Below are 11,520 nucleotides of genomic sequence, written 5' to 3'. Positions count from 1 at the left end.
GAATAAGGTAGCATTTGATTAAAATTATAAACTGAACACTCAACTCCGAAAACAATTCAAGTAGGTTTTAGAGAAGTTAAACACCAAAGTGAAAGACATTTTGGAATCTGAGTTAGTAAAACTAAGTCCTAAAAATAGATGGATCTGAAACTAAAGAAGCTGTTATTTTTCAAAGTTGAATTACCTCTCTGTAGAAAGCCACTTTATTTCTCTAAAGCAAAAAATACAACCTATATAAGTTGTAAGATTGTGAATAGAATAATTAGTATAGGTATGTATTTAGACTTGAGTTTGGATTCATTGGATTTCTGGTATATGGGCACAATGAGATTCCTAGACAGATTTACTATATATAGCTTCTCAAATATATAAACTATACCTAAGTGGACCTGTGATCTCATCAATGTAAGTACTCCCTCCAGTGGTACAGGTCATCAACACCTTTCCTTCCTATGTAACTCCTACCCAAATCCTTTCCCAAGAGGTTCATTGAATGTGTTAGAGGCCTGCTTTTTAATTATGTCTCTTAACATTAGACTGGTAGCAGTTTAGCATTCAGGCTGTCTAAATGTTAGCTCTTACCATATGACTGATTCACTTATCTTTCTAGTCATAGATCTCCTGGATGGTATTTTTTGTGCCCTTTCTTGAGCACAAGTCATTGCTGGTAATTTGCTGCAGCTTGTTTATGCCCACCTACAGTGATCTTTCCATCTCTCTTTTGAGCTTTGATTGACTCACAGTTTTATTTCCTTGAGGATGGTGGTATTTGTCCCATGAATTGAAGCCTTACAGCACCACTAGAAGAATACTGGTGATAAAGGGATGTTTTTGTTTCAGGGTCTTTAAAAGTTCTTTGAAACTTTTTTTTTTTTTTGGAGTGGGGAGAGCAGGGCAGTTGGGGTTAAGTGACTTGCCCAAAGTCACACAGCTAGTAAGTGTGTCAAGCGTCTGAGGTAGAATTTGAATTCATGTCCTCCTGACTCCAGGGCCGGTGCACTACTCACTGTGCCACCTAGCTGCCCCCCTCCATGAAACTTCTAATGGAATCCAACCTGCTTTCTTATTCCTGCTCAAGTTTGGATTAGCTCAGTGGACTGTGTATTCAGCTACATATTAGAATCCAGATAATAGGCACTTTATCGACTTTGTTTTTTCTTTTATAGATAATTAAACTAAACTTCTGAGCATTGTGGATCTCATTTAAGGAGATTCTGTAATGTTCAGTGCTAGATGCAAGTCATCTACGAAGAAGAGCTTCTGGAAGATCTCACCATCCATAGGGAATCATTCTTTCATTTGGTTTCTATCCTAGGCACTTTATTTGACAGTAACAAAAAACCTTTGGCGTGCATCTCTTGTTTTATGCCCTGCTTGATATTAACCAAAAGATCATCCAACAAAGTTTTATCTCTTGTGGCAATTATACTGTCTTAACTTATACATGGATGACACCTTGCTGAACTGGAACCTTTAAGGTTGCATTTTGCTCTACTGAATCAAGGAAATACTGTATTCTTTGAAACTTTCAAGTAATTGTATATGTGACTTTAATTGGCTGTATAGTTTGCAAAAGTCAGACTGTTTCCGTTTTATACTTTGATCAAAGATACTTCCTGAAGGGCAAGGACCAATTTTTTCTTTATTTGTATCCTCAGCCCTTAGTAAAGTGCCTTGTATATACATGTTTAATAAATGCTAATAGGTGTGTAGATCATTCTAAAAGATTTTATAGAAATTAAAGTGGGCAAATAGTTTATTAAGATTCTTTTCTGATGCAATAAGGTATTAACTCCCCCTATCCCCCCCATCTTCCAGCACCTAGTTCTCTTTTCACATATAAGTGATATTGTGTCACCATGTTATCATGGACCTCTTCTGTACTTGGTTTGGTCCAGGTGCTCTTCCTACCTTTATTTTTCCTTATGCGTATTGACATCTGAGGTATCTGAGATTAAATATGGATCACTCCATGACAATTGATGAACACAGTTTGTAGTTGATAGATGTTTTTCATTTTTGTCAATCCTCCTTCTGCTTTAATCTTTTAACTGCTCTTAAAAATAACTGGCTTAAAGGAGGTGTCATACCAGACTTTCTACAGACTCATTTTCTTCTTTCACTTCCCTTTGTTGTTTTTGTTGTTGTTAAGCAATGTTACTCATAACCTTCCTCCTGAAGGTTTTGCAAATGAGTTTATATTATAAACTGGTGTGTCCCTTGGCTATAGTCTTCTTGTCAAGAAAAACAAGAATTTGCTACCTAAGGTAGTTTCTTGGCTATTTTTGTTTCCTCTTTGTGACAACTGCTTTATATCAGTGAAATTTATGTAGAAAAGGATAAGAGTCAAATACTCATTTTTAGTGTCAGTAACATGTCTGAATAAGTCAGGTGGTCACTGTTATAAATGCATTCCCATTTTCTTAATTTTTTTTTCTAATGTGGTATAATTTTGATCCTTTTGTTAAATGGATGGTACGACTGTATATAAATAGATGATTCAGAAATGACTTCCAAACTTCTTCTCTGTTAAAACATGGTCAACTTCTTTTCCTTCTGATTACGTAGTGCTGCTCCTTCTCCGCACCAGCACTGTCAAACTCAAATAGAAATGGATCTCTCTCAGCCAATATCGACTTGGAAAACCACAATTAACATATTTGTAAATTTATTTTGTAAAACATTGCGCAGTTACATTTCAGTCTGGTTCCACCTTCAAATCTGACACCTCTGCTCTGCAGCGCCTTCCAATTCTCCTCTTGAAAAAAGTATTCTTGATATATAGGCATGAGACTTTGGTGTAGTCTTCAAGTCTCTAGCCTCTTTCATTTCTTGATCCTGACCCATGTGTTTTAACATATAAATATGGACATTCTGAATTGTCATTGTTTGTATTCATGTTATAAACATAACCAGAAGATATAAGGAAGCTGCCAGTAAATAGATTATGGTTTGCATATGTTCCCTCGAAAAGTCAATGAAGTATTAAGTATGTACTATGTGCCAGTCACTCTGCTAAGAGCTAGGATACAAGTATAAATAATGATATAATCTCTACTCAAAAGAATCTAAAAGATTCTAAAGGATTGCCCAAGGACAATAAGAAACATTTTAGGTGAAGTCACCTTGCCTTTCAGTGTTCATAAGAAGCAAAGGACCTCCATTAAGGAGTTTGCATTAATGTGCAAGCAGCTCTCATGGACAATGGAGCAGAAAAAAATTTTTCTAAAACCCTCAAAAATCCTTCAAATTAAATCACCTTGTACTTTAATCCTTGATGACTTAAAGTGAAGCTGGCATAGGAGATAACAGTAAAGAATATGTTAGGGGAGAAAACAGACAAGTAAAGTTTTATTTAATATAAATGACAGGAAAATACAAATCTATCATTTGAGACCCACAAGAACCCTGTGAGGTAGGTCTTAGTATTGTCCTCATTTTACAGTTGTAGAAGCTTGAGGCAGACATAAGTGACTTGCCCAGACACAGCTTGTGTCTGAGATTGGATTTGAACTCAGGTCTTCCTTACTCTAATTGTGCCAATTAGCTGCTTTTAATGACACCTGATTTTTACAAAATTTATCAGCATTTTTCTAAAAACTCTCAAAGTGTGGGGGGTCAGCTAGGTGGCACAGTGGATAGAGCACCAGCCCAGGAATCCAGAGGACCTGAATTTAAATCCAACCTCAGACACTTGACAGTTGGGCAAGTTACTTAATCCCAGTTGCCTCCCCACCCCCAAAAAAAACACCTCAGTGGGAAGGGGAAATGTTATAAGTCCATGTGAACAGGTAATAGTATTCTCAAGGTTCGCACAGGAGGCATACAGGAAGAATACTTACTCTATACAATAGTTTGGTTTCTACAAGATAGTGCTCTTGTAACGCATCCTGTTATCATCCATTTGACTACAGGTAGTTTATGGTAACGAGTGAACTAAGGAGGGGACAGGATCCTTCTCAAAAGAAACGTGCAGATTTTGGGAGGCAGGAAAAGACTTTCTATCCCAGTTTGGAATGGGTTGAGCTGCTCCATTCCTAGACTCAGAAGTCCCAATTATACCCAACTAAGGATAATGGAAATGTTCATTAAAAGACAGATAAGACTTTGTCTTAGACAAAACTTCAAAGTCCCTCCTTCTCCTGTCAGCCTCTTCCTGTACCCTTTTTCCACTCCTCTAGATACCTAGCATCCTTTTGCTGTCCTGATTCTCTAAAATCCCTCATTTAGGTAACCTGTTTTCCTCTACAGTGACCCATGCTCCAAATTTCATTTTTTCCTACTATTTCTATCCAACAAGATTGCCATTATCACAGCTAAGCTGATTAAGAGAATTCATGCTGATCTCCTGATAAAGTACTAAAGCTGTTTTTTAAGATCATTATTAACTCCTTAGTTATTACCAAGGTCTAATGCTCATTTTCCTTGGTCTTTGTGTATAATTTGGCATTGCTGACCAGCCTGCCTTTTCTTAACACTTTCTTTGGTTAGAGGCAGCAGGGTGATTCAGTGATGTGCCAGTTTCCTCATATGTAAAATGGGAGGTAGTAACACCTACCTCCCAGGGTGGTTGTGAGAATAAAATATTTTAAAACACTATATAAATGCTAGCTATTATTATTTGGTGATAGTGCTTTCTATTGGTTCTGACTTCTCAGGCCCTTTCCCTAGAAGGTTCTCCTCTCCCTAAACAGGATTGTTGCCCAGTGTTCTGTCCTGGGGCCTCCTGTGTACAATCTCTTCCTTAAATTGTCACCTCTATGCAGATAACTACCAAATACATATAATTAGCCTCAGTTTTTCCTACATCCAATGCTGGAGACTTTTTGTCTTATCAGTACCTCAAACTCAATAACATACAAAATATTTCTCTTCCCTTAACAGTTTTCCCAATTTCTGTATTCTGGTTAATGGCATCACCATTCTCCCAGTCAACATTCCACATCAAAATTATCTTCAATTGTTGCCATCATCCTGGTTCTGGTTCTTCTTAGTTCTCATTAAGATTTTATAATATTCTCCTAATTCATCCCCTTATCCTCAGTCTCTTCCATTCCCAAATCCATTTTTCCCACACCTGCCAAATGATTCCCTAAGTACTCCCTATAGGCTAGAATCCAGTCTTTAGCCTTAGCATATTGAGCCCTTTGTGATATGGCTATAATCTAACTTTACAGCTTTTTTTATTTCACAGTCTCTTAATGTACTTAATGTTCCTGCCAAACTTAAGACTAATAACTCTTCCCACTTCTCATCTCACCTTCATGCAGACCTTTCCTCATCTATGCATGTACTCTTCCATCAAGGTCCAATTCAGGTACTCTTTTCTCTATGAAAATCTCCAAAAAAAAAAAATTTCCCAGAATCCTATCTGAAAGTGATTTCTCTGTCCTCAACGTTCTCTAGGTCATTTTGTCTTGATCTTTCCTTTACCTCTGTGTCATAAGACATGTATGTTTCATAATCCTACCCAACCCAATTAGGCAGTAAAATCCTGAAGAATAAGGATTATACACATTTTATCTCTGTATGCCTAAAGCCTAGCATAATGGCTTTTATGTAGCAGTCAATTAATGTTGCTTGATTTGTAGGTTCATTAATCTAATGAAAAAATTTAAGCTAGAACTGAACAAGAGGAAGAGAGCTGTCTGGATATGACTGGAAATTATAAAGCATTTTCAGTGATTCCAAGCCACTACCTAAAACAAAATCTCATTTTTTAAAAACACCAATAGTCCTGGTGGTACTTGGTGATGATTTTTGCCTATGAACAATGGAATACCACAATCCTTGATGGATCAAAAATATGATAACCCAGAGGGCAAATATGATGGATATAAGCTGCAATATATTACCAATTATGATTTACATTTGAGAAATAGTATGAGAAATAAGCATCCAGGAAACATGCTGAAAGGGAATTGGACTAGTCATATAATAAGAGTAAGAAATAAGAGAAATAGCAGACAGTCTAAATATTGCACCTATAGAATGCTATAAAACTTCAAGGAAGTCCTTTTGCACATTAAGCAGATACTTTATGGAAGATCATGGATGAGAACTATATAGGATGGAAAGGCATGGATGAGCTAACATCTCCACCATTGGAATAATAACCTTATCAGCAAGGTCACGTATCTACTAAGGTATTAAATTGCAGGCTCTGTGAAAAAGATATAGTTACTTTAAGTTATATTATTCCACTTTCCTGCATGCTTGCTCCTAGTGAAGAAAAGCAAAAGGAGAGAAAGTGGGATTTAGCCTTCCTCTCTTAGGCATGGGTTTCCCTTCCTCAATGCATTACAACCCATCTATGCCTTCTCATTCTGTGTGATGTTTGCCCACATTTCACTACTTCCAAGGATCTGTGATTTTATCAGTATGGCAATGCTTCCTCCACTGACACAAACTATGAGTCCTATATGCTTTAGCAGATTGTCTTCATGAGTCACCGAAGCTTAAAATTAATTACCTTGCAGGCAACGTGTTGATTAGTCTCTCCAAATTTAGACCAGTCCTTGGACAACAGCGATCTTTTCTATGAAGGATTATGTTTGGAAACCTTTTTACCATACAACTTCTGTGACCTTGAAATTCACTGCCTTTGAGATCCCAGGATCAATTCCACATTATGATGAGGCCTTGAAAGATTTCAGTGGAAGATTACTTTTCCTATCTTTCTAGAAAAGGACATGGAAGTCCTCTAGATCGGACCAATCCTGAGGTCTTGCTCTAGCTCCTTTAATATTTCATAGGTGTCAGTATGGCAATAGAGCTATCCATTTATTATTATCTTATTCATGATTTTTGCTACACAATTGACTCACCTGCTTTTTTCAGTCATAAATGCCTTTGATGATGCTTTATGCCACTTCTTACGTACAAGTCATTGGTAATATGCACTTTCCCTGTATTTCTATCTTTTCCATTGCCTTTGTGTTACCTGAAATTTTGGTACTTTTGAAAGCATTCTTTTCATGATATATGTCATAGTGATACATGATACATGTCATTTTTTTGGAGGGGGAAAGGCAGGGCAATTGAGGTTAAGTGACTTGCCCAAGGTCACACATGTAAATGTCAAATGTCTAAGGCCGCATTTGAACTCAGGTCCTCCTGACTCCAGGGCTGGTGCTCTTACAAGAAAAAAAACTTACTGCTTTCCCGCCCCACGTCTGCCAAAAAAAAAAAAAAAAAAAAAGCAGAGAGCTACTAAAACTGCTTTTCAGTATTTTAAGATTGTCATGAAAAATACTTCACTTTAAGACTGAAAGGAGGAACCCAAAGATTTGTCTCATTTGAGGATTCTTGGGCCAAGTCCTGCTGCTCAGTTTCCCAGCAAATTACTCCAAGGGCAGTAAATGGAGGGTAACATATATTACTGTTGAGATATCTCTCTGCACTTGCCTACATCTAATCAAATATTTCAGGTGTCTTTGGCTAACTGGAAAAGTCAAGTAAGAAGCTAGGAAACTTTTAAGGGAATCAAACTATCTCTATAGTGTTAGTCTTGTGAGATACAGACAAAACGTTCATGGCCAGGGGCGGGGGGGGGGGGGGGCGGGGGCGTGGTGTTGCGAAGTTAGTTTTCCATATTTTCTAGGGGAGAGAACTCTGAAAGGTTAATTTCTGAGCTCTGCTTTGATTCCCTGGCCAGGAATCCCATGGCCTCATTCTTTTGGGCCTCACAACAGACAGTTAATTTTTGGTGAGCTAGAAAAGAACTTAGATGTCATCTAATCTAACACTTTTACAGATGAGGAAACTAAGACCCAGAGACATTAGGTGATTTATGCAAAGTCAGGTAGAAAGTGGCAGAGCCAGAGTTTAAACTTGAATTCCCATGACTCCAAGTTGAACAATGTTTCCAATAATTTCACATTTAACCTACTACCTTCCTGTTCATTTCTGGGCCCATTTTATCTTACCTAAGATACATGTACTGATGAATATACTCAATAAGATGGTTTGTACATACAACTGCAAGTTAGTCTGTCCAATATACATTCTTCATGCACTCAGTTTTTCTTCAGTAGATTCTGCATGGTCATAGTTCCCTGAACAAGTACTACAGTATTCCTTGATAATAGCAACAGTGTCATCCACAAAGAGGAACATGTGGAGAAATTCATTTATAGCAGGGATCCTTAACATTTTATGCATCACAGACTTCTTTGGTGAAGCTTATGGGCCCATTCTCATGTTTCTAAAATGCATAAAATACAGATTACAAAGGAAATCAGTTATGTTGAAACAAAGATGTAATTTTCCATCACTCAATTTTACAGACCTTTCAGGATAACTTTTATAGCCAACCCAACCTTCTTCAATCCATTTGTACTTTAGGCAGAACATCCATGATAATGGTGAACATTTTTGGTAGGCAGGTCTTTTTTATGCCTTGTCACTGATTTATCAGAGTATCATTGAACAATGTTAACTCTGTGGTTGTATCTAACAAATAATTTTGTATGATCTTACTATATGCACAGATAAAATCCAGTTAGAGAACCTTTAGAGCCAAATTTTGCTCTACCAAGGAAAATTCTGGCAGATCTGTCCTGTTTTGTGTCTTTTTTTCCCTTTCTGGTTTACCTAAAAATGCTCTAGGACAGTTTAGCTTAGCTATAGCTAACTGTCTCATACCAAAGCTTTCTGCAGTCTCATTTTTTTTTTCTGAACTGCTTTCTGGTGTTTTGTGAGGCAATAATCCTAATATTATTCTACCATGAACCTCTGTAATGTCTGGCAAAGGAACCTGTATTCTAATCCATTTTGCCTCTGACATCATGTCTTGTTACTTGGTAATGAGAACAAGCTCTGGCTAAGGTGGTTTCAGGGTTCTGCTGACCTAATTGTAGGTTAAATGTCTCTAAAACTAGTTTTACTATTACCCATTTTTAAAAATTTTCTTATCCATTTCTTGCCTTGGGGCCAGCAAGTCTAGGTTAGAGGCCCACACCTACTGGCTATGCTATGCAGTCCTGAGAAAGTCACTTAATTTCTCAGTGCTTTAGATACCTCTTTAATATTAAAAGTTGCTAACATGTCAGGCTGTGCTGGTAGGAGTTTCCTCATCCAGGATTTCCTCATACCAGTGAAGTCACAGGTACAGTCCGTATCACTATTCTGTTTTTGTTTTTCAGAGTCAACATTTTATTTAGGGTTGGAATTGTTTTTACTATATGTAGTGTCATGCTATCTTTATCTTTCTGATTTAATGTTTATTTTGACCAGGTCATTAATGTGTTCTTGGTTGAACTTTACATTTGTTAAATGCCTAATAATGTTTATGTTCCGTGTAATACACTACGGGTACAGTGATGAAATAAGATATTGTCTTGCCCTCAGGAGAAAGGCAGCAAATGCATAAGTATAACATACACATATGCATAGATGAGGTCCAAAAAGAGGTATGAGAGACTAGAGAAGGGATAAATCAAAGCAGGCTCCTTACTGTTTAAAAAAAAAAAAAAAGGAGTTACTTACCATTTCCTCTTAAGTTTCTTTTATGGATCCTGAGATTAAAACTTCCTGTTCAATCTTTCCTCAATGGAGAAAAACAACTCTCCATAGAAGAGAGAAGGTTGCCTTGACCTAAGTCAACTATGACCTGAAACCCTGGTAGCCACCCTATCTTAGGGAAAGGGAGAGATTTACTATCTAGATCCCCCTTAGTTATGGATAGATTCAGGGATTCTTAGAAGGGTCTCAAAGCATCTTCTATCCAGTTTCACCTTCTACTCTTTACAGCTACCTAGTTTTATTTTGTTAGAAATGCTTGATTTAACACTAACATTATGATCATTTAAGTGAAGTGCTGAACACTTGTACCCAGTTATCCACACTACACAATAATTATGCATATTGCCAAATGTCAGATTGGTTTTAAGTTTTGATTGTAACAATAAATTCTGTTCATGTAGGCTCAGCCTTCATAGTGAGTTTGGTGCTCACATAGCATGATCATTTACTCCTAAGTTAAAAATATTAGCAGGAATATTTGTTGCAGCCCCCAAAAGGTAAGGAAGCAGTGGTAGTTTATATAAACTTCATATTACTAATATATTCTACTTAAACTTTGGGAAAATCCCAAACTTTCATTCCCATTTTATTTTACTGAACAGACAGCTACAAAACCATTTTACCCTTCCAAGTTGATGTCTGGGTAAATAAAAGTTAACTGAAGTCTTTTTTAAAAAATACAAAAGCATTATCTGAAAGCTTGGATTCTGAGAAATTATATGTTTCAAATAAAAATGTATATAAAACCAAGATCATACTGTACACAGCATTCCAATGAAGGAAGAGACTGTGTACTATGGCAAGAAGAGGCTCCAGATCCATCACAGTGGGGCCTACATTTGTGTAGGGTACAAGAACAACAGATCTGTCCCTCTCTGCCCCATTTCCAGGTCATGGATCCAAGACAAAGTGAGGAAAAGACCTGTGCCTAGGGGTGGTATTCCAGGGTGAGGAGCCAGCCAAGTTAAGCCATATACTGGAGAAAGAGCAAGTTCACAAACAGGCAGTAGCTATGAGGTGTAGACCCCAGGAGCAGAGCAGGGTCTCAGTTCCAGCATCTAGCCCAGTGTGAAGCCAACAGAGGAATAACTGGGGCAGGAATTTCAGACCAAAGGGAAGCTTATATTTCTGTCACTCTGAACCAGCAGAGCTTTTCACCTAGCTCATGGTGGCTAAGTCCATCAGCAGTCTACTGAAACTCCAGATATGACAAATCCGTAGGCCTGTTGTTCAAACCCAAAGCCAGGCCAAGAATTGCAGAACTCAGATGAGAAGGGCAATGATCAGACTTTGCCCTGGATCAAACCACTTAAGGGGCACTGAAAGTTTTCAGGTCCTGAACTTGAAATGTCCCTGAGATCCCAGAACAACAATATAATACCCCAAGAAATCAGCAACAGGGCCAGTCCAAACATTTCTTCCATAAGTACACAGAGTCTGGCCTTAGCAAAATCTAAAGTCAGGAAACTAACTGGAAAAAATGAGCAAATTTTTTTAAAACCCTACCATAAAAAGCCATTATCATAACAGAGACACTCAAGACACAAACCCAGGAGAAAACAAGGAATGAAACCAAAACACTGACAAGCAAAGCCTCAAAGAAAAACAGATTGGGTACAAGTTCAAACAATTTCCTAGAAGAAATTAAAGAGGTGAATGAATGAAATGAAATAAGAGCACTAGGAAGGGGAAAAAATGGAAAATGAGAGCTATTGAAGAAGCAGAGAATTAACAGCTTGGCACAAGAAGTACAAAATCTTACCCACTCAACAAATTCCCTGAAAATCAGTAGACAATTAGAAGCTAATGATTCTATAAAACAAGAAATATTAACTCAAAGTCAAAAGACTGGGGGGAAAAATGGAAGAAAATGTAAGGTTATCTATCTCATAGCAAAATCAAGGGATCTGGAAAACATTCCAGTAGAGAAAGCTATAACCAAAAAAAAAAAATCAGACATATTTCAAGAAATCATAGAACTATCCAGATCTTTTA

This window comes from Trichosurus vulpecula, chromosome 5 (assembly GCF_011100635.1).
Source record: "Trichosurus vulpecula isolate mTriVul1 chromosome 5, mTriVul1.pri, whole genome shotgun sequence".
Lineage (NCBI taxonomy): Eukaryota > Metazoa > Chordata > Mammalia > Diprotodontia > Phalangeridae > Trichosurus > Trichosurus vulpecula.
This window is presented reverse-complemented; position numbering follows the sequence as displayed.